Source organism: Leucopleurus acutus, assembly GCF_964270905.1.
Source record: "Leucopleurus acutus genome assembly, chromosome: 4".
NCBI classification, from domain to species: domain Eukaryota; kingdom Metazoa; phylum Chordata; class Mammalia; order Artiodactyla; family Delphinidae; genus Leucopleurus; species Leucopleurus acutus.
This window is the reverse complement of record NC_139146.1, coordinates 4,838,795-4,863,937: the sequence shown is the minus strand read 5'-3', so window position 1 is coordinate 4,863,937 and position 25,143 is coordinate 4,838,795. Positions and strand designations below refer to the sequence as shown.

Here is a 25,143-nt window from a genome sequence, read left to right as displayed (position 1 = left end):
AGGGTTTCAAGAAAACATAATTAAAGCTTTTTTCCCCTACTAGAGATGAATATCAGTATGTACATCGCCTAGATTTATGCATTAGATTATTCTAATAATTCTAAAAAGTTACATTTGATTTTGTGTATGTTAAATATTTCATAGAGAAATTACAGAATTTCTTCCTGACAGGATTTTTTCCCACAAAAATTTAAGAATGCAGAAAAATTAAGCATATTTAAAGAGAAAAGAATAACCGTTTCTAATTAATCATTCCATTAATATGTGGCCTATATTAAATTTGAACACTGGTACCATACAGATATGGAAATAAAATATTAAAGAATTTCCATAAACTTATACAATAAAAAGAAATACCTGAAAAAAAAGCAGAAATTTCACCTCACTACTTAAGACCCATTCAGTACTATTAGTCTCCTTTTTGATCTTATCAACAGAAAATGGGATAGAAAGTATTTGTATCTTAAGAATAAAAATTAAGAAAAATCCACAATCCCATCACACTAAAGCTTACTATTATCATACAAGGTAACAACTATTTTCAATCTCTGTTTTCTAATCATATAGATAGTAATAGCAGAAATAACTTTTACTTACAATTTGAATGTTAAGTAGTCTAAGCATCCTTCACTATTTTCACAAGTTGGCAAGAGTTAAAATATAAACCAGCAGTTCTCTGGAACTACTAGTGGGGGGAAAAAGACAGTATTAATATAATTCTATTAAAAAATATTTTGCCCAAAATAGGTGTGATTCTGACAGTCGGTACTTATTACAACAAACCATCTCCAAAGCCTGATGGTACACGTTTTATAATGATCATAATAAAGAAATTACTCCTGGGCTATTGAGGAATCAAAAGTTTTTATCAAACTTAAAATTTTAAGTCACCACTAGATACCCAGTATTGAGTAACGACAGATTCCAACATACATAGCCTATACCCCACATCATGGGCTATATTTCAATCAACCAACAGGATTTGAACACATGGCTGCAGGTATAACCCCAGATCCCCAGGAGTATAAAATCAAGTTTAAGAAGACTAACCCAATCAACTATACTTCAATCAAAAGCAAATACGTTAGTTAATTAATTTTAAGGACCTAAAACATTTTAAAATTTAGAAAAAAATGACTAACCCAGAAAACTACTGTTGAACGACGCTAATGATATATTATTGCTGATAACTTTCCTGCTATTCACTTTCTTGCTGTCTCACCCTCCAAACTTTGCACCCACACAAACCTAACACCCCGAGCCTCCTCAAGCAGCCCTCCTCCTCTCTGAAGCTCACCTGTGCACTGGGTCTTAGGCTGTGTTCCATCAACTATTCCCTCCTTTTCCTTAACCTTCTCTTCCTGAACATTGGGTTCTCTCCCTCAACATCTAAACATTTATAAGACTCTCTCAACTTTTTTCTTTTTTTTTTTTAATTTCTTGGCCGTGCTGCGTGCAGCATGAGGGATCCTAATTCCCGGACCAGGGATGGACCCCGTGCCCCCTGCAGTGGAAACTGGAGTCTTAACCACCGGACCACCAGGGAAGCCCCAAGACTCTCTCATCGTAAACATGACTCCTCCATGACCCTGCATACCCCTCCAGCTAGCACTCTAGTTCCTTCCTTTCTCAGATAAGGCTCTACCTAAAAAATCTTTTATACGCTGTCTCCACTTCCGGATTTCTCAGGTACTGCTTCTATGGGAGTTTGGCAGCCATCATCACCAACTGAAATTTTTACTAAATTCTGGTTATCGAATCCAATGGCTCCATTTCTGTCTTCACAGGACTTAATGTCTCTGAAGCATTTGACACTGTTGATCATTCCCTCCTTGAAACTCTATCTTGAATTTATCTTCTCCCTCTCTAGCTATTCCTTTTCAATTCCCTCTTGCAGGCCCACCCCTAGTTTTCAAGGAGCTTGAAGAGTACAAATGTAATAAGCCCATATACCACATGCCTAAGTATTTTAAAGTTATAGACCAAACTAACAAGCTAGTGAATTTTATTTTACTCTCCTATCTTGACACATACACTTTTATAACAACCTACAAGGCTAAGTTCTGATTTGGCATTCTCAGACTCAACATCTATGGCGGCGGGGGGGGGTGGGTGGGGGGGGATGGGAGGTCCATGCTCCCCCATCTCCCTGCAGCCTGCCCCTTTTTCTCATGCCACCTTTGGCTCCCCTCCAGACTACAAGGAGCCTCACATGCACACATGAGGACATCCCAGACAACACGCCTAAGCTCTGGCCACATGCCTGCAAACAGCTGCCACTTGGCCATCCCTTAGGCTGAGGGAAGCCCATACATGTGGTATAGTTAACAGAGGAGAGAATCAGGGAAGAGCCCTGTGAAGGGTTACATGGGCAGGGAATTCTGGGATTCAAATACTCTTAGCTTGATCTAGAAACGGGTACCAGATGGACTGGCCCCTCAAAATCCTCAACCTATCCTATCAGCAGGGGTTAGCTGCAGGCAGGCCAGATGAGGGAACCCAGAGCAGCGTTCCCGCTTGGATAACTAAGGACAGTGCAACTCTCTGGTCAATCCTGGTAGGTGTTTCCAGGACCCCATCCGCAGTCCTCTTCTGATTCTCCACTCTGTCTAAACCGTCTCACGCACTGCCACGGCTTCACTCAAGTCTCTCTTCCAGTCTAAACCATTTTATGGGCTCCAGTTTGTCTGCTAGATATCTTCTTGCCTGTACATCCTTGTGAAATTAAATAGGGTATAAATAAATAGCAAGTATCTATTCCAGGATATCCCAAGGACTCCATTAATTAATTCAGTCATTCAACAAACACTAATTGAGCACCTTTTATATACGAGTAGTTTTCGGTCGCTAGAGGTACAGGGGTGAAAAAAGCAGAAGTCCTTGTTCTTATGTATCTTAAATCCCAGTGGGGAGAGATGAAAATAGCAAAATATGTTTAGCACCCATGTAGACGGTGATAAAGGCCAAGGAGGCAAATGAACCAAAAGGAGAAAATATTCGGCAAGGAAGAGGGCTGCAATTTCAAACTGGGTAATCAGAGAAGAATTCACTGAAAGTTGACATATGAGTGAAAACTCGGAAGTAGGAAGGAGCTGTGCCAGTGACGGGGGGCACGGGGAGAGCTCCCTCGTGAAAGTAAAGCGAACATTCAAGATCTTCAAGAGGGAATAAGCCTGAAAGTTCAAAGATCAGCAAGGAGGCCAATACGGCTGGAGCGAAGTGAGCTAGAGGAAGGAAGAACAGACGCGATGACCAAGGGGTAAGGAAAGGGGTCACGTAAGCCCTCAATTAGGACTCTGACCTTGACCCCGGGAGAAGGAGGGTTTTGTGCAGAGAGATGACCTGATTATTCTAACGGTCATTCAGCTGCTGGGTTGAGAACAGACAAGGGGACAAGGCCAGAAGCAGGGAGATCAATTTGGAAGCCACTAGGATAACTAGGTGAGAAATGACACTGGCTAGGACTGAGTGGTGGGTTCTGGAGAGAGCGAACAGTGGTCAACTTTTAGAAATTTTTGTAGGTAAAATGGACAAAGTTTGATAGCAAACTGGAGGCGGGGTGTGAATGAAAGAGAAGAGTCAAGAATGAATCCACAGAAATCAGTCAGCGCACCTGGACTAGCCATGAAATGGGATGAATGACGGTGTGAAACAAGTCCAACATGTCCCAAACTCAACTGTTTCTCTGCTACCTCCCCCAAGGTATGAGCTCGCCTACTGTGCTGAATTAGCCCCATAAGCTGCCCTGCCACCTACACAAGTTGCCTAAAGCAGCAGAGGCTGCAGTCGTCTGTGGCTCCTTCCCCATCAACACCATCATCCCCTCTCACTCGTGACTCCTGCTCAGTAATCTCATATCCTCTGCCTTAGTTGAGGCCCTTATTCTCATTTTTCTATAGTTGTAAGAGCCTCAGATTTTGCCTCCTGGCCTTTAATCTTCCCTCCCTTCCAGTCCATCTAACTGCACTGTCAGGGTGATCCAAGATGGGATAATGTCAGGCCCCTCTCAAAATTCTTCAGCAGTTCATCATCACCTGCAAGATGAAATTTCAACCTCTTTGCAAGCATACTGATTTAGTAGAAACGAGCAAGGGGTCTAGGTCTCTTTTTCAGAAGTTATGAAATGTTCATTCTGATATGCTCCGGTATGGAAGCCACAAATCTAATCCACACTCACTGGCCCAGCCTCATTCTCCTTTACTCCCTCCACCTTGGTTGTTTGCACCACAGCTGTTTACAGTTCTCTACATTCTTCTCTCTCTTGTCTTGACACCCTTCCCCTGTTTGCCCATTTGGCCAATTCCTAGCTGTCTTGTAGGTCTCAGCTCTAAAGCAACCTCATCACCGAAGGGCTCAATATCATTTTCTGTAATTCTCTTCCCCCAATCCACATTATATACGTCCCTCACAAAAACATCAGGGAAATAACAGCTTCCAGGTGCCCCCTCCCATCAACCACAGCAAGCCCAACACCTATGCCTTTCTTTAGTGCTCCCTAAAATCCTGCTTCACTTTACCTTCTTAATATTCTCACCTTCTTACCACTTTCTCAAAGCACCAAGTTTTAAACACCTGTGTATCCAGGTTTTAAAAATCTGTGGTTGATAACCACCTAAACCACTGCCTTTCATATAGCAGATAAACAGTAAAGATGTGATGAATACGCGGATAAACAAACATGTTCCAATCAGACAAATGTCTTCACTGTTCACTTCACAGACCAATGTTCATTCCCATCCCTATCCTGCTGCTGGTTCCCTTCTCTCATCGGGAGTGCCCTCTTCTTTGATTATTCAGATTCTACCTGCCTCTCACGGACAACTTTTCCCCTATAATAACATCACCTGTTTCCTCTCTCTTACTATACCAGTTCTTTCAATAACATTTATTAAGCACTTAACTGTATACCAAATACAGCACTATGCCAAGAACACAAAAACAAAGTTAGGACTCGGCCTGCAAACAGCTTAGAGTCTAGTAAGGAGAGGCACTCGAAGCAATTACCATAATGTAAACGCCATAAAGGAAACTACAGAGTACAGTGGAAACATTAAAAAAGGGAACACCCAGTCGGCCCGGGGCAGGGGGGGGGGGGGGATTCTAGGGGAAGATTCTAGAAAAGACTTCAGAAAGGAGCCACCGCTTGGTCTAGGGTTAGAAGAAGGGGTGGAAACTGGCATAACAATAAGAGAAACAATTCTGAATCATGAATACTGAGTGAACTGTCAGGACTGAAAAAAACTGAGAAATGAGAGCAAACCTAAGCGTCAGTCAGAAGCAAATGCAGCTCAGACTATAACTTAGTTGCTTAGAATACAGACCACACTCTCATCAGAAACAGTCTACGTGTATGACTTTATTTACATAAAGTACAAAACCAAGGAAAACTCAATCTATGATACTAGAAATATGATACTACATTACAAAAGGCTACTATCACTAATACATAAGGAATGCTTAAAATAGAGAATAAGGGACCAAAAAGGAAAACAAGAGAAAAATATGAAAAACTGTGGTACAAAAAACTGTGGTATAAAAAATATGAAAATGTGAAAAACACGAACACACAATTCACAAAACCAGATACGAAAATAGCTCTTAAACATAAGAAAAGATGTTCAAATTCACTCGTAGAGAAAGGCAAGTTTTTAAAAATTGAAATACCATTTCTCTCATCTATCAGATTGGTGAAAATTAAAATGTATATAACATTATATTCTGTTGGTAAAACTGTGTACATTTATACACTGCTGGTGGGAAGCAAGGTGACCCAACACTTTGGGAGGAGAATTTGGCAATATCTGACAAAACTACATATGTACTTACCTCTTAAAACAGCTTTATTGAGATATAATTCACATATCACACAGTTCACCAACTTAAAGGGTTTAGTATATGAATGAAGTACCATCATCACCACAATCTAATTTTACAACATTCTCAGCACGTCACCCCCCAAAAACCCTCACATCCATCAGCAGTCACTCCCCACCCTCCCCCACCCTCACGTCCTTGGCGATGCTAATCTACTTCCTACCTCTAGAGATTTGCTGTTCTGGCCATTTCATATAATCAGAATTTTAAATATGTGGACTTTTGTGACTGGTGTCTTTCACTTAGTACGTTTTCAGTATTCATCTATGTGTAACATGTATTAGTATTTCAATTCTTTTATTGCTGAATAATATTCCATTGCCTAGATATATTACATTTTATTTATCCATTCATCAGTCGGTGCAAAGTTGTTTCCACTTTTTGCCTATTATAAAATCATGCTGCTGGGGCTTCCCTGGTGGCGCGGTGGTTAAGAGTCCACCTGCCGATGCAGGGGACGCGGGTTCGTGCCCCGGTCTGGGAAGATCCCACGTGCCGCGGAGCGGCTGGGCCCGTGAGCCATGGCCGCTGAGCCTGCGCATCCGGAGCCTGTGCTCCGCAACGGGAGAGGCCACAACAGTGAGAGGCCCGTGTACCACCAAAAAAAAAATATATATATATATATGCTGCTATAAAAATTCATGTACAAGTTTTTGTGTAGACATATGTTTTCTTTTCTCTTAGTATATACTTAGGAATGGAATTGCTAGAACACATAGTAACTCTGTGCTTAATATTTTGAGAAAATGCCAAACTACATCATTTTATATTGTCATCAGCAGTGTATGAAGGTCCTAATTTCTCGACATCCCCATCAACCCATGTTGTAGGTAATCTGTTATGCAGCAATAGATAATTATTAACACATCATCTTGGTATATACAATAAAAATCACTTGATAAATTTTATAATTAAAAGAAAAAAGCAGAGCTTCCCTGGTGGCACAGTGGTTGAGAGTCCACCTGCCGATGCAGGGGACACGGGTTCGTGCCCCAGTCCGGGAAGATCCCACATGCCGCGGAGCGGCTGGGTCCGTGAGCCATGGCCGCTGCGCCTGTGCGTCCGGAGCCTGTGCTCCGCAATGGGAGAGGCCACAACAGTGAGAGGCCCACGTACCGCTAAAAAAAAAAAAAAAAAGAAAGGAAAAAGCAGCCAAGACTCAATGGCAAAATATTTAAAACTTTTCCCCAATACTGGGAACAGAGCAAATATACCTACAATTGCCACTTCAATTCAAAACCACACTGGCAATCCTGACCAGCAGAGTTTGATAAGGAAAAATTAAAAGGCATAAGAAACGGAAAGGAAGAGGGACTTCCCTGGCAGCGCAGTGCTTAAGAATCCACCTGCCAATGCAGGGGACAGGGGTTCGATCTCTGGTCCAGGAAGATTCCCACATGCCGCAGAGCAACTAAGCCCGTGCACCACAACTACTGAGCCTGTGCTCTAGAGCCCATGAGCCACAACTATTGAGCCCACGCTCTGCAACTACTGAAGCCCACGCTCTCTAGGGCTCATATGCCACAACTACTGAGCCCACGTGCTGCAACTACTGAAGCCCACGCGCCTGGAGCCTATGCTCCGCAACAAGAGAAGCCACCGCAGTGAGAAGCCCGCGCACCACAACGAGGAGCAGCCCCTGCTCGCTGTAACTAGAGAAAGCCCGCGTACAGCAACGAAGACGCAACGCAGCCAAAAAATAAGTAAAATTTAAAAAGAAAAAAGAAATGTAAAGGAAGAAATGAAGCTACCATTGTTTGTAGATGTTAAGACTCTCTACATAGAAAACCCAAAAGAACCTTCAGATATTAGAAGAAGAGGGTTTGCAAGATGTGTGGATACAGATGAATGCAGTAAGTCCCCTACATACGAAACTTCAAGCTGTGAACTTTCAAAGATGAGAAAGTGTGTTCACATGTCCAATCACGTAAGTTAGTTCACGTGTCTGGCATACACTGTCACATGCGTGCATCCTCTACAAGTGGTTGTGCTTTTGTGTACTTTACTGTACAGTACTGTACAGAGTACAGTAGTACGGTATCTTTATTTCAAGCCCAGGACCCAAATGTAGAACGGTACACAAAGGTTGCAGCAGCCGTTCAGAACGCAATCCAGTGCTACCGTGTCATCTATGACGAGAAAAAAAGAGCTACCACCCAGACATCACTGGATCATTTTTTCAAGAGGGTAGATAGAATTGAATCTAGCAATGAACCGGAACCTGGGCCATCAGCGTCAGGCGTGAGTGGAATTGCAGCTTGCCCTCCGTCTCCTATTGCGGACGATCCTGATTCAGCTCTACCATCTCCCACCTCCTCTCCCTCCTCCAGTCCGGAACTCTCCTGGCCTGTTCACTCGATGCCAGCCCCTGGATGCCAGCTACTGTACTGTACTACTGTACTCTTCAGGGTACTGTACCGTAGGATTATAAAATGTTTTATTTTTTGTGTTTGTTTTTTATGTATTATTTATATGAAAAGTATTATAAACTATTACAGGAAAGTACTATACAGCCGATTGTGTTAGCTGAGTTCCTAGGCTAACTTTGCTGGACTAACGAACAAACTGGACTTACAAACGTGCGCTCGGAACGGAACTCGTTCGTATGTAGGGGACTTACCATATATAAAAATCAACTGTTTCTCTATGTACCCGCAACAAACAGAAAATGTAATTTTTTAAAAGGATATCGTTTACAATAACCACAAAAATATAAGACTCCTAAGACTTGGGAATTCCCCGGCAGTTAGGGAACTGCTGTGGTGAGGACTCAGCGCTTTCACTGCCGTGGCCTGGGTTCAATCCCTGGTCAGGGAAAAAAAATCCCTCAAGCCACGTGAAGACACCTAAGACTCAATCTAACAAAGACCTCTACGGAGACAATAAATAAATGTATTGAAAGAAATTAAAGAAATCTTGGGAATTCCCTGGCAGTCTTGGATAGGAAAGCTCAGTATCTTACAGATGTCAATGCTCAACAAATTCATCTAAGAAATTCAATATATGTCCAGTCAAAAATCCCACGACGGTTTTACAAAAACCTTGACAAAGATAGTTAAGGAAACAAAAGGGGCTGGGGGGGATGTACAAGAACAAAGGGCAAAAGTGAGCCGAAACCCTGTGGAGAAGAACTGCCCTGCCTAGTCTAGTCTATGGTAATTAGACAGTAAGTAATGGTGTAGACACAACCAAATATACCAATGGAACAGAATACAGAGGCCAGAAAAAGACCCATGCATATTGGGAACTTAACGTAGGAAGAGGCAGTGTTAACATCAATGGGAGAAAACGACTATTAGATGATGCTGAGACAAGTGATTATCCATACAAGACAAAAATTAAATCACCATCTCTCACCATTCACAAAATAAATTACAGGTGTACTAAAGACCCAAATATACAAATTTTTTTCAAAATTAGAAGGAAATATAGAATATCTTCATGAACTCATAGTTAAGGAAAAATTACTTAATACATTACTTAATTACTTAATACATTACTTAATACATTACTAAACTTGACTACACCAATTTTTCTTAAAAAATTTCTAACAATGCAAACCAAAAACAAAACCAAAAGACAAGACACTAGGAAAAGTAATTCCCCTCCCTCCAAAACAGGGGGAAAAAAGAACTCCTACTAATTAATAAGAAATATACACAACCAAAATCTATTAAGGATTTTAAAATAAATTATATTAAGTCATGCATGGCTAAATGTGATATAAATTCTTGTCAAGGTTCTAGTTCTCGGGAGTTCCCTGGTGGTCCAGTAGTTAGGACTCAGCGCTTTCACTGCCTGGGCCAGAGTCCAATCCCTGGTTAGGAAACTAAGACCCCTCCTGCAAACCGAGAGGCGCGGCCAAAAAAAAAAACAACAGCTCTAGTTCTCATGCTGAATGATGCACTCATGTGTGTTTATCACATTATTAAAAATAAACAAACAACAGCCATTACTGGGCAAATTATTTGTGTCATGAATCAAGGATTATGGTTCATCTAATTTTGTACAACTGGGGTCCAAGGAGAGGTTGAAAACTGATTTTATTAGTTTCCCATCTAAAGTGTGAAATCCATTCACATGCATTGGTTCTTTTTAAATATGTTGTGTAAATTGAATAATATTTACTAATCCTTTGACAAACTTATTTACAATTTTCCAACAGGCTGTGTTCATTTTTTGACTTAATTGCTTCTTAATGCAATTCTTAATTTGTAAGAAAGCTGTGTCAGCATAGGGGGTCACAGTTACCTTACCTGCTATTGCAGCAAATATATCTAAACAACCTAATGGATCAGAAAGAGGAACGGCAATTCCATTCACAGGACATTTCAAGAAAAAGTAAAACTATAGGAACAGAAAACAGATCAGTGGGAAGGCGTTATCTCAAAGGGCACAAGGAACTTTTGGGGGGTGATAGCAATGTTCTATATCTTGACTGCGGTGGTAACTGCATAATGATATGAATTTCTCAAAATCATGGAAATGTAAGGATGAATTTTACTACATGTAAACTAAACTTCAATAAATTTGACTTTAAAAGAAGGAGAGGACAATGCTGCAAATTAGAATTTAACCTATTAAAGAGATTCTTATTCAATATTAACATTATCATCATACTAAGAAGAACTGTAGCTTGTCATCTAAACTTATGTACGTTTGACTCACAACTAGTACCTGCCTATGGAATCAGAAAATTCTCCCCCTAAAAAGCCTTATTATTCTTAGCCACTTTATTGGTAAAATTAAAGCTTTTAAATTTGGAACTCAATTCCTGAAATACTTCCGATTCATATTTTCATTGTTCTATTTTTTTAATTATCTACCAAGTCTGACAGGAATTATGTATGTAGTTTATAATGCTAATATAATAATAGTCTCAACTATGTATTCTTCTATTTCTATGTTACTGAATCAAGCATTTTTATACATTGTCCTTTCACCCTTAAAATAACCCTGTGAAATAGGTATAATTATTCCCCCTATTACACGAGTACTATTTTAACAGTATGCTTTACATTTAAGAGCTAGTACGACTAACAGTTAAGAGCCTACTGACCACTGTATCCCCAGAATACAGTAGGTACTCAATAAATATTTGTTGAATGTTCGCTTTACCTATAACTACATAATCTTGGGCAGTTATTTATCTCTTTAAACTTCAATATCCTCATCCATAATAAGATAGTAAAACAACTCTAGGAAGTCGGTGTGTTTAGTTCTTTTAATCCTTTACATAAAGTGCCTGGCACACTATGAGTATTGAATGAATGTAACTTTATTATTATTATGTCTTTTATAGCATCAATCAGAGCTGTATCATATTGCCAAACCTTCCTATTAAGAGTAAAGCAGTACAGATGATTATACCTAAAACCTAGCTGCTCCTCACGCAAAACTGAGATGTTCATTCTTCTAACTTGTTAAAACAAAAATTAGTACATTTTAAAGGGATAAAAAGTAAACTAATGAATCTTTTAAAGAAAGAAGAATCCCCCTCTGAAAATGGAACTAAGTCTGAGCAGTATACAGTTGACAAATATTTGGGCCCACAGGTCAGGGCTGGAAATTATTTGGGCAGCAAGTGGTCATGTCATGGGACTTACTTTAGGGCAAGGTGATTGATCTAGATATTTTCAACTGCATGCTAGAAATTTACAGTATAAGAGAAATTACATGAAATTACTGGAAGAGATCTTAGAGCTCATTTTATAGAAGAAATAGATTGAAGAGGCTAATTGGAAAATTAAGTAAAATATCGATAACTTGCCAACCATAAAACAATTCTGCATTTCAAGAGTCCCATACCATGGATAATAATACCTTAAAATCCTTATTTACTCACGGCCCTGAGTTCTGACACACAAAGTCACAGAATAACACATAGATAAGAAATGAACTTAGATAATCTGTGATTTCATCTAAGTTCTGTTTAAGGTATTTTGATGCTTTTCTTGCCAGGCATGTTTTGGTTGTTTTCTTCATCATCCAAAGAACTACAATGGCCAGGTTCCTGGGCGTAACCTCACAAATGCTGGTTTGTTCAATTTATTTTGTGATGGTGAAAATCTAAGAGGGAATTATCTTAAAATACTCTGAATAATCAAACATTAGAGTTATTTAAAGAACTGATGAGCAAAGAGATGGCAAGACAAAATCAACCTGACTGCGCTACCCACAATTACCACTGGAGCTAAAAATGATACTGCTGCCTTGCTATCTGTACTCCTTTAATATTTTGATCCTCCTAAACTCTGTTACCATTTCACACTGGCTCAAACTGTAGGGCCGTAATAATAAAGGCCATAATAAGTATACGGAGGAAGAGATCACATTAAGCACATCCTAGAATCCAACCTATCTTGAGGATGAAGATAAGCAACGAAGGTCTGATTTTTTTTTTTTTTTTTTTTTTTTTGGCCACACTGCACAGCATGCATCAAACCCACGCCCCCTGTAGCGGAAGCAGAGCCTTAGCTACTGGACCACCAGGGAAGTCCCCAAAGGTCTCATTATTAATCAGTAACCCTAAACTTATATGAATATTCATTTCTAGACTTATTCTATGAACTATTTGTAAGAAATACTAAGTGGTGGAAATAAACGTTTAGCCTGTATACTCTGTGAATAAGCACACTTCCAAATCAAGTAAGAACCAGACAGGAGAATATGTACTAGGAGGCTTGGTTAGGGGAAAAGCAGCAATCAAAGCCACCGGCGTACGCCCTGACCATTGCACAGACGTTCAAGAAGTCTCAAATATGGTCACAACAGCCTCTTGTACATGCAAAGACAGACACATAAAAGACTTACAAGGCTTGTTTCAACTGGCTTAAGGTAGTCAAGCAACTGCTTTACAGGAAGCTGAAGCTAGAGGTGATCAGGGTATATGGCAGATTCCCAGTCATCAGGAAGCCTAAAATCTACTTAGGTTCTATTCAGCAAAGCAAACTGGGGAAAGTTTTCTTTTTGAAGGAGAGATAAATTGCCAATGCAGCAACTGCCATCCTCAAGACCCTAGTGCATGACTTCCCTGGTGGCGCAGTGGTTAAGAATCCGCCTGCCAATGCAGGGGACACGGGTTCAATCCCTGCTCCGGGAAGATGCCACATGCTGTGGAGCAACTAAGCCCATGTGCCACAACTACTGAGCCTGCGCTCTAGAGCCCGTGAGCTACAACTACTGAGCCCGCGCGCCTAGAGCCCGTGCTCTGCAACAAGAGAAGCCACCGCAATGAGAAGCCCGCACACCGCAACGAAGAGTAGCCCCCGCTCTCCGCAACTAGAGAAAGCCCGCGCGCAGCAACGAAGACCCAACGCAGACATAAATAAATAAATAAATTTATTTTTAAAAAAAAAGACCCTAGTGCAGATAATTCTAAAACCTTCGCCAACTTCTTCACTACCGTGACTTAAAAGGAAGCAAAGAACTGCTCTTCACAACAACCTTTTTAAATATTCTGGTTTGACAGGATATGAATTCATTAATGTGAATTTATCCTAGAGGTAACTCGATAACTAGCTCAGCTTAGAGTATATTTTCTTCTTCTTCCAAACAATGAAGGGATAACAGTAGTTAACATTTATAGAGCACTTACTCTATGCCAACATTATTCTAAACTCACTACATGTATTAACCTATTCAATCTACACAATCCTACAAAACAGGTATAACTCCCCGTTTTACATTTGGGGAAACTGAGGCACCAGGCGATTTTTTTTTTTTTTTTTTTTAAGTAACTTACTCAAGGTCAAACAAACAAATGAGAAAGTCAGAATTTCAACCTAAGCCGTCTGGCTCCAGACTCTGTGCTCTTAGTTTTTCTGCCTCATGATTATACAAGTGTTTTTAACATTGAAACTGTGAATGAATCATATAGAACCTCTCCCACCCCACCCCTGGGAGATTTTTCTACCTACTTCCTTTATTGACTCATAACATGAGCTGATTAGAAGGCTTAAAATACGCTAAATGGGAATTACATCTACCTTATCTACATAAGCATACATATTTTTTTTCCCTTTCCAAAAAAAGGGGGTGGCGGGAGGAGGGAATTAATTATTTAACTCACAAATTCTCTCATATAAGTTCTGTAGGCCTTAGGGAGAAAGTGACAGTATCAGAAATTCTTTCTCCTTTGGCCTCTTTAGGGTTGAGCTTTTTTTTTTTTAACATCTTTATTGGAGTATAATTGCTTTATAAGGGTGTTTTAGTTTCTGCTTTATAACAAAGTGAATCAGCTATACATATACATATATCCCCATATCTCCTCCCTCTTGCGTCTCCCTCCCACCCTCCCTATCCCACCCCTCTAGGTGGTCACAAAGCACCGAGCTGATCTCCCTGTGCTACACGATGCTCCCCACTAGCTATCTATTTTACATTTGGTAGTGTGTATATGTCCATGCCACTCTCTCACTTCGTCCCAGTTTACCTTCCCCCTCCCCATGTCCTCAAGTCCATTCTCTATGTCTGCATCTTTATTCCTGTCCTGCTCCTAGGTTCTTCAGAACCATTTTTCTTTTTTGATTCCATATATATGTGTTAGCATATGGTATTTGTTTTTCTCTTTCTGACTTACTTCAGAGCTTATTTTTTATTTGTTTTTTAGAAAGAAATGTTGGCCTGTAATCCTATATTAGCAAGAAACAAAGATTCTCAGGTATAGACTTTATATGCTAATTAAGATTTACCCATATTTACCTGGAACCAAAATATAAACTTTCTCATAATGTTAAATAAAAAGGTCCCTACAAAAGCAACTAGGGGAAAATGTGCACCCAGTCTCTCACTCTGAGGCCTAAACTGTAACTATTTCCGAGATATCTCCCTTTGCCTAATTAAGCCAAGGTTTATACCTTCCCCACAGGCTCTGGATCATGGGTGCTTACAGGGCCTGTAGAATGGATAATGAATAGATCAATGAACAAACGCATGCTTATTTTTATTTGAAGGACTAAATATCATCTTCTCCATTGTACCTGCGGCTCTAATCACTGGGCAAGAATCTCTGCCACTGCTATAACTGTACTACAAATTCAAAGTTTTACAGATAATGGGTTTTTGTCTTATTTTTAGATAGTTAAATTTCAAGGAAGAAGTTACTTTCCCTTCTATTCTTTACAAAGTTAAAATCATTCATAGAAAACCCTATAAATATTTATTCACACTCAGAAGCTCTTAAACAATAAAATCATAGGACTTCCCTGGTGGCGCAGTGCTTAAGAATCCGTCGGCCAATGCAGGGGACACGGGTTCGATCCCTGGTCCGAGAAGATCCCACATGCCACAGATCAACCAAGCCCATGCGCCGCAACTACTGAGCCTGTGCTCCAGAGCCCACACGCTGCAACTACTGATCCTGAGTGCTGCAACTACTAAAGCCTGCACGCCTAGAGCCCATACTCCGCAACATGAGAAGCTACCACAATGAGAAGCCTTCACGCTGCAACAAAGAGTAGCCCCCGCTCACCGCAACTAGAGAAAGCCCACACGCAGCAATGAAGACCCAACGCAGCCAAAAGTAAAAATAAAAAAGAATAAAATTATATACTGGGCCGTAAATTAACTCTTGCGTCAAGAATGAAGGTCGCTGCAATATTTTTCCACCACACTTAGAAAAAAATCTAAACTCTTTAACATGGTCTTTATAAAGATCAACCCAGGGGTAGCCCACCCCACCTCTCTGACCTCATTCATCCCTCATTTCTCTTTCACCGGCTTGCTGAGCTCCAGCCACACTGGCCCTATTCCTACAACACACCAAGCTTATTCTGCACCTCCTGTTCTCTAGGCTACAAGGGTCTTTCAGATCATCCACAGACTGAATGCTCCTCACACATCATGCAGATCTCACTTCAAATACCACCTCTTCAGAGAGACATTTCCTTCATGGCTCCCCTCCCCCAAATTATATCACATTTCCAGGTAGCTGCCCCATCATTCTCTATTTGAGATCGCATTACCCTTTTTTATTTGTTCACTATATTTATCATTCTCTAAAATTATCTTGTTTATATGTTTAATGCATGTCTCCTCTAACAGAATATAAGGTTCCATGAGAACAAGTACTGCATTTATCTTATTTACTACAATCTCTCAAGGACCTAAAATGAATAGTACTATACTACTAAATGTACAGGCTTATATGAAGATTTTGATATCTTATAACCATTCTAACTCATTATATTGCTCTCTTAGGCTTCTTCCATTTTTTCCTACCAATTAGCACCCACCATGAGAGAATTAAGCAGCAAGAAATATGGACAAACAAGTAGACTTTATACTGTATGATCAGTTCAGGGAATGAACTAAGGTTTCAGAATTAATGGCATGTCTTTCAAATTGTACACTGATCCTACTTTCCAATAAACACTAATAATTATAAGTAAATTGTTAATTATGTTTGAAAAGAAACTATCAGATGAAATTTAGCATTTATGAGTAATATACTTTCATGCATATCATGAAATACAGATGAAAATATTGAATATAATTTAGAAATAAAGCAAACTCCATTTTAGGATTTAACACATAGTTTAGATATCATTTTCTATCTAAAATTTAATTTTATCTCCAAATACAGAAACCACGTTTAAAGAATTAAAAGAAAGTATGACAACTGTAACACATATAACTCTTATCAATAAAGATACAGATATTATTTTAAAAAAGAATAAAATGGAAATCCTGGAGTTGAAAAGTATAACAATTCTAGAGCTGAAAAGTATTAAGAACCAAAATTTTAAATTCACTAGCAGAGTTCAAAAAGCAGATTGGAGATGACAGAAGAAAGAGCCAATGCACTTGAAGATATATCAATAGAAATTACCAATTCTGAAAAACAGAATTTTTAAAAAAACCTTTCAATGAACAGAGCCTCAGAGACTTAGGAATACCATCAAGCATGCCAACTTACATGTAATGAGAGTCCCAGAAGAAAAGGAAAGAGAGAAAAGGATAGAAAAAATACTTGAAGAAACTATAGTTAGAACTTACCAAATGTTTAAAATATGGTTATCTCTACATTTAAGTTTACTGGATCCAAAGTAGGATTAACACATAGAGATCCACACCTAGACATACCACAGTAAAATTGTTGACTAGGGGCTTCCCTGGTGGCGCAGTGGTCGAGAGTCCACCTGCCGACGCAGGGGACACAGGTTTATGCCCCAGTCCGGGAAGATCCCACATGCCGCGGAGCGGCTAGGCCCGTGAGCCATGGCCACTAAGCCTGCGCGTCTGGAGCCTGTGCTCCGCAACAGGAGAGGCCACAGCAGTGAGAGGCCCGCATACAGCAAAAAAAAAAAAAAAAAAAAAATTGTTGACTAAAGACAGGAAATCTTGAACGCACAAAAAGAAAAATAACTCATCAGAAACAATGAAGGCCAGAAAGCAGGAGACGACATATTCAAAATGCTAAAAGTAAACAAATGTAACAAAGAATTCTATATCCAGCAAAACTATTCTTCAAAAATAAAGGCAAAATAAAAACAATCCCAAGAAACAAAGACTGAGATAATTCATTAATAACAGACTTTCCTTACAAGAAATCCAAAAGGAAGTCCACCAGACTGAAAGGAATAAGCAGCCCATAACTCAAATACATAAAAAGAAATAAAGATCACATAAACGGTAAATATATGGTAAATATTTTTTTTAAAAAAGCTTTTAAAAGACTTGTTCTTCCCTTAACTATCTTTAAGACATACAGTTGCATTAAAATATTCTAAAATTGTATTGTTGGGCTTCTAGAACATAAAAATTTAATATGCGTGACAATACTAACAGACAGGAGGGGGGAGAAAATGGAGCAAATTTTCTATATTTTACTACAATTAAATTAGTCAATTCTGAAGTAAACTGTGATAAATTAAGACACACACTGTAATCCCTAAAGCAACCTAAGAAAATAACTAAAAAATCCAGTTAAGAAACTAACAAAGGAATTAAAATGATACCCTGGAAAATATATAGTAACTCCAGAACAGGGAGTAGAAGACAATCAAAAAAATAAAAAAGAGATGTATGGAAAGTAACTAGCAAAACTGCATAAATCTGAATATCAACTATTACATTAAACGTGAACAGATTAAACCTTCCAATCAAAAGGCAGAAGTGGTCAAACTATTTTTTTAAATAGGCATTTGAACTATATACTGTAAGATACACTTTAGATTCAAAAACAAATAAGTTGAAAGTAAAAAGACAAAAAGATACAGAATGCAAACAGTAAGCACAAGAGAGCTGGATTAGCCACACTAACACCAGACAAAATACTACTATAAGGTGTATGTAAGTGTATTACTATATATGTATATCATACCTAACACCAGTGCCCCAAAAATATGAAGCAAAAATTGACAGAACGGGCCTTCCCTGGTGGTGGAGTGGTTGAGAATCCGGCTGCCAATGCAGGGGACACGGGTTCGAGCCCTGGTCCGGGAAGATCCCACATGCTGCGGAGCAACTAAGCCCCGTGCACTACAACTACTGAGCCTGTGCTCTAGAGCCCGTGAGCCACACTACTGAGCCTGCACTCTAGAGCCCGTGGGCCACAACTACTGAGCCCACGTGCTGCAACTACTGAAGCCCGCACGCCTAGAGCCCGTGCTCCACCATAAGAGAAGCCACGACAATGAGAAGCCCACGCACCACAAGGAAGAGTAGCCCCCACTCACCACAACTAGAGAAACCCTGCACGCAGCAACGAAGACCCAATGTAGCCAAAGATAAATAAATAACTTTATAAAAAAATTAGAACTGAAAGGAAAAATAGACACTTCAATAATAATAGAGATTTTAGAATCTCACTCTCAGTAATTAATAGAATAGCTAGACAGAAAATAAGCACAAAGAACCAACTTGACCTGACACCTATGAAACATTCCACCCAACAAAACCTTTCTAGCACACATAGAACATTCTTTTTTTTTCTTTTCATTTTATTTATTTATTTATTTTGGCTGCATCGGGTCTTAGTTGCAGCATGAGGGATCTTTCGTTGCCGCGCACAGGCTTCTCTAGCTGTGGTGCGCGGGCTTCTCTCTAGTGCGGCATGTGGGTTTTTTTCTCTAGTTGTGGTGCATGGGCTCCAGGGCGCATCAGCTCCATAGTTTGCGGCACACAGCCTCTCTTGTTGAGGCACAGGGGCTTAGTTGCCCTGCGGGCTTAGTTGCCCCACGGCATGTGGGATCTTAGTTCCACGACCAGGGATTGAACCTGTATCCCCTGCATTGGAAGGCGGATTCTTTACCACTGGACTACCAGGGAAGTCCAGAACATTCTTCATAATAGATTACATACTAGGCCATAAGAATGTCTCAATAAATTTAAAATGAGAAAAATACAAAGTATATTCTCTTACTACAGGGGAATTAAATTAGAAATCAGCAACAATGAAATTTAGGGAATCCCCAAATAATTGGAAATTAAACAATACATTTCTAAATAACCCATGGCTCAAAGAAGAAATCACAGAGGAAATTAGGAAATATGAATGAAAATTTTAAAAAGCAGAACATATAAAAACATATGGCAGCTAACAACGTTTGGAAGGAAACGTAGGCCTATATCAGAAAAGAAGAAAGATCTCAAATCAACAACCTAAGCTTCTACCTTAAGAAACCAGAAAGAGAAAAGCAAACAAAATCTCAAGCAAGAAGAAGGGAGGAAATTATAAAGATTAAAATGGAAATCAGTGAAGTAGAAAACAGAAAAACAACTGAGAAAAAAACAATTAAACCATAACTTTTTACTTTGAAAAGAGCAACAAAACTGACAAACCTTTAGCTAAAATGACCAAGTAAAAAAGAGAGAAGACACATGCTGCCAAAATTAGGAATGAAAAAGCAAAAGATACTACCTGTGCTTGCAAAATTAAAAGCATATATAGGAATATTATAAAGTGTATGCCAAAAATATTAAATAGCTTAGATGAAATAGACAAATCCCTAGAAACACAATTACCAAAACTAATAATTTAAAACTTAGCAAAAAATCTGAATAGATCTATAACAAGTAAAGAAACTGAATTAGTAGTTTAAAAATTTCCCAAAAAGAAAAATCTAGGCCCAGATGCCTTACTGGCGACTTCTATCAAATATATTCAAAGAGGCAGCAATACCAATCCTTCACAAACTCTTACAGAAAATAGAAGAGGGAACATTTCCGAATTTATTCTGGGATTAATATGTATTACTATATTAAAAAATCCAAAGACATCACAAGAAAACTACAGACCAGTATCTTCCATAAATATAGACACAAAAATGTTCAATTAAACATTAGCAAACTAAATCCAGCAACATATAATAAGAATTATATACCATGACCAAGTGGGATTTATCCCAGGAATATAAGGCTGGTTTAGTTGCTAAAAATCAATTAATATTATACACTATATTAGTGGAATAAAGGACAGAAACCACATGATCATCTCAGACATTAAGGTGACCAACCATTCTGGTTTGTCTGGGACTGAAGGGTTTCCCAAGATGCAGGTCTTCCAGCACTAAAACCAGGACAGTCGTGAGCAAACCGCAACAGCTGGTCTTGCTAAGAGATGCAGAAAAAGCATCTGATAAAATCCAATACCCATTCATGATAAAAACTCTGAACAAAACAGAATTAAAAAGGAAACTTCTACCATGTATAGAAATCTGCTATACAACACTCTGTTTATAGTTAGCAACACTGTACTGTATTCTTAAAAAGTTAAGAGGGTAGATCTCATGTTAAGTTTTCTTACCACAATAACATTTTTTTTTAATTTTTAAGTAAAAGATTTATACACTGAAAAGTTTAAAACATCACTTCGAAAAATTAAAGATCAATAAATTTTTTAAAAATTTCATGTTCATGTATTAGGAGACTCAATATTGTAAGATGGTAATTCATCCCAAACTGATCTACAGATTCAATGCATTCCCCATCAAAATTCCGAAACTTTTTTCACAGATACTGACAAGTCGATTTTAAAATTTTTATATATAACCCACAATAGCCACAATTTTCAAAAGTAAGAACAAAATTTAAGAGCTTACACTACCTGTTTTCATAAATTACCATAATGCACAGTAATCAAGACAGGGTGGTACTAGCCAAAGGACAGACATACAGATAACGAAACAGAACTGAAAGTCCAGAATTAAATATTTACAATTACAATCAATGGAGAAATGACGGTCTTTTCAACAAACGGTGCTAAGACAACCCATATACAACAGGTGAATTTAGACCCTTATTTCACACCATACACAAAAATTAACTCAAAATAGATCACAAATCTACATATAATAGCAAAATCTATAAAACATCTAGAAGAAAACAAAGGAGAAAATCCTCAAGATCTTGGATGAGGGAGAGTTCTTAAACAACAAAAGCATGATCCATAAAAGAAAAATTGGGAAATTAAGCTCCATCAAAATTAAAACTTTTGTGCTTCAAAAGACTCCAGTAAAAATGAAGAAAAGAAAAAAGCCACAAACTGGGAGAAAATATTTGTAAATCATGTATCTAAGAAAGGACTTACATCCAGAATGTATAAAAAACTCTTATAACTCAATTATAGTAAGACAACTGGCAAAAGATTTGAATAGCTATTTCACCCAAAAGGATATATGAATGAATATCATATGAAAAAATGCTTAACACCTTACATCTTTAGGAAAAATGCAAATTAAAATCACAATGACTTAAACACTTCACACCCAGTACAATGGCTAAAATAAAACAGACAATAACAAGTGTTGACAAAGGTGTGAAAAAACTAACTCTCACACATCGCTGTCAGGAATATAAAATGTAAGCCCACTTTCAAAAACAGTTTGGCAGCTTCTTAAAAAGTTAAACAGATGACCCAGCAATTCTATTCCTAGGCATCTACCCAAGAGAATGAAACCATATGTCCACATAAAGACTCACACTCAAACTTTCAAGCTTCATTATTTGCAACAGTCAAAAAACTGGAAACAATCCAAATGCCCATCAACTGGTCAACAGATAAACAAAATATGGTATAACCACACATTAAAATACTATTCAGTAATAAAAAGGAACAAACTACTGACACATGCTACAATATGGATGACTCTCCAAAACACTATGCTAAGTGAAAGGAGCCAGACGCAAAAGACTACATACTGTAGGTTTCCATTTATACATAAGATAAAGGCAAATCTACAGAAACGAAACACAAATCAGTGGTTGCCTGGGGCCAGGAGTGAGAATAAGGGTTAACAGCAAACAGGCTAGAGAGAATCTTCAGAAGTGATAACACGTTCTAAAATTGGCTTGTGGTGATAATTTAAGAACTCAATATATTTATTAAAAATCATTGAATTTTCACTCAGGATTAAGTTTTTGGTATTAAATGATAACTCAAAACGCTAATTTTTTAAAAAAGTGTATATATCCAAGAGAAATGAAAACATATCCACACAAAAACTTGTACACAAGTGTGTGTAGCAGCATTACTTGTAATAGCTAAAGAGTAGAAACTCAAATGTCCACCAACTAATTAATGGATACATAATATGTGGTATATCCATACAATGGAATATTACTCAGCAGTAAAAAGAAATGAAATAATGACACGTTACAATGTGGATGAACTCTGAAAACATTATGCTAAATCAAAGAATGCAATTATGAAGATCACACATTGTAGGATTCCATTTATAGAAAATGTTCAGAGTAGGCAAATCTATAGAGACAGAAAGTAGTTAGCGGCTGCCTAGGGCTGGGGGTTCTGGGGGGAAATTGAGAGTGACAGCTAATGGGTATGAGGCTCCTTTTTGGGGGGTGATGAAAATGTTTTAAAATTGATGATGGTGATAGTTTCACAACTCTGTGAATATATTAAAAACCACTGAACTGTAAATTGGTGAATCGAATGGTAGGTGAATTATATCTCAATAAAGCTGTTATCAACAACAACAGCAATAAACCTCGGTGTACGATCTGTGAGCAGGTGAAGCCATCAGCGCTGGTAAGGCCCTACCACAGCTGCAGTTACCCACCTATCTACTCAGGACAGAAGAATCTCAAAGTTACAAATTCTTTCCAACCTACTGTGATTATTTTGTAAATGAATTTATGTGTCTGAAATTAAAAGCAATGATTCATCAAAGCAATTAGTTCAGTCACTAAGCTTAAAAAACAGATTGATATTAAATTTTCAAATTTCAAATGCCCAAGATATATCAGTTTTCTACTTCGTGTGTTTACTAGGAGATACCTCAATAATATTCATATGAGCTCACTGTGTAAACTGTATTACATCGTATTTAAACTTTATTCCTAAACCCCTTTAAATGTAATTCAATAGTTTCCAGTCTTATATAAAGTCATTCTACCTTTGGAAGAAAGGAAGAAACTCTGAAGCTCAAATATCCAAACCTATCTTAGTAAAGCATACATTCTCCTGTGCATTCTGTCACTATTCTGTGATTATGGCACTAGACAAAGTACATCATTTACCTCTCGATACAGACCCACAGATAAAAAGAAAAAGCAAATCTGATTACCAAACACCAGATTACTGTTCTATCGTCACCGGATTAAAATTTAAACCACACGGCTGAAATAAATGTTCATGAAGACAAAAAAAGGGGGTGAAATTCAGTTTTACAATAAAGTGTTCCCCTCTTACTCCCTTAATGAAGTACTAAGAACGTAAAGAAAGGCTATTCTGCACCGTAGCCAGCTCCTAGAAAAAAGAGTGCCCGGGACGCTGGCACATGGGAAACACTAGGAACTATGCAACCTGGATTACTCCTGGGGTACTGGAATATTTTCCTTTATTGACATGGAATAAAAATGCCCAAGTAGAGCAAGAGGGGACTCGGCTGCCCTGCTCGCAAAGCTCGCAAAGCTGCTCGGGCAGTCAGTACCAGCCCTGGCCGAGCCCTTACCGTCCTCCTCCCGCGTCCTCCCCCCCCCCCCACCCCGCCAGCATCCAGGAGCAAGGTCCCTGAGGGCCAGCTTCGCGAAGAGAGGATCCAGAAGGCGGTCACTGGACGCGCGTGTTACAGAGCCCGTTTTTGTTTTGTTTAAAAAGCAGATTCCTATCAGAGCCCAGCCTCCCCACTCCCGGGGGGATAGGGGGAAGTGGCAGCAGGGGGCCGGCGTGCAGAGCGAGAATAAAAGAATGACCGAGTACAACCTGCCGTGCCAGCTAACACCGGAGGGCAGGAAAGGTAAGAGGCGGCGATGAGGCCCGAAGGGGAAGGAAACTGGTCTCCAGTCCTCCACGCCACCCCACGCGGCCGGAGCCTCCCAGGTCCCGCCCCGGGCTCGCCGCCCTGCCCCGGCGCCGGCCGCAGCCTCCCGCCCTCCCCGACCCTCCCAGGACGCGCTTCCTCCGGAGCCGGACCCCCGCCCTGGCCTCCTCGCGGGATAAGGCGGGTCAGTTCAGTCCGCTTCTCGGCAGAGGTGACTCGCGCGGCGGTGTAAACACTGCGAGACCAGCTGCGCGCGGCCCATCCCCCCCGCCGGGGTCCGTAACCTCTTCGCGCAGCCCTGCCCGGCGCCCCGCGCTCTCCGCGGGCGGGCGCGCCGCCCGCCTTCCCCTTTCTCCAAGTCCCGCTCCCCGACCGCTGCCCGGGGGCACTCAGCCTCCTTCCCCAGCTCCCGGCCGGTGTCACCGCCACAGCCTCTGGAAAACCCTCCGCAAACCCCGGAGCCAACAACACAGGCGCGGGGCGGGGGCGCGGAGGGAGGCGGTGGCACTCGGGACGGCGAGCCTTTCTCGCCGCACCCTCCGCGCTCCCTCGCACCAGCCTCGGCGGCCCGCGCGCTCTTACCTGTTCTCCGCGTCGCCCGGGAAGACCGCCGCGTCGCCTGCCCTCCCGGCAGGGCCGCGGACTAGCCGCCGCCGCCGCCGCCGTTGGCCGGGCGTCCGGAGGGAGCCGGGGCCTCCCCGGCTGCCCGAGCCGCTCCACTGGGAGAGGAGGAGACAAAACAGCGGCGCGCCGCCCCGCGCAGAGCCCCCCGCCCGCGCCGCCCCGCCGAGCCCCCCCGACCGCCGAGGCGACGGCGGCGACACTGAGCCCGGCGCGGGGAGCAATGGTGGCCCCCGCCCTCGCCCCGCTCCCGGCCCCCTCCCTCCCTCCACCCCCCGCCTCGGCTCCTCCCCCTCGGCCTCCAGCCGCCGCCAACAGGACAGTCGAGTCCGCCTCCCCCACCCCGCCCGCTCAGAGCGCTCCTCCCCTCCCCACGCGGCGAGGGGGGGCGGCACCGCCAGTCACCGCCGCGCCTGTCAAACCC

The 25,143-nt window shown here is 40.5% G+C and overlaps 1 protein-coding gene across 4 annotated transcripts in view; it reads right to left on the bottom strand.

Annotated features, from left to right (window-relative positions):
• The window catches only part of ELF2 (E74 like ETS transcription factor 2), a 96,507-nt gene extending 71,698 nt beyond the window's left edge, over positions 1-24,809 (bottom strand). For 2 of the 4 annotated variants that reach the window (XM_082838034.1, XM_082838036.1), the window contains exons 1-2: positions 24,681-24,807; positions 598-685 (exon numbers count right to left, since the gene is read on the bottom strand). The gene's annotated coding sequence lies outside the window, so the exon portion shown is untranslated. Of the gene's footprint in view, positions 1-597; positions 686-24,680 lie in introns of all 4 variants that reach the window. The other 2 variants (XM_082838042.1, XM_082838035.1) reach the window with 2 other exon arrangements.
• Positions 24,810-25,143: the final 334 nt, after the last annotated feature.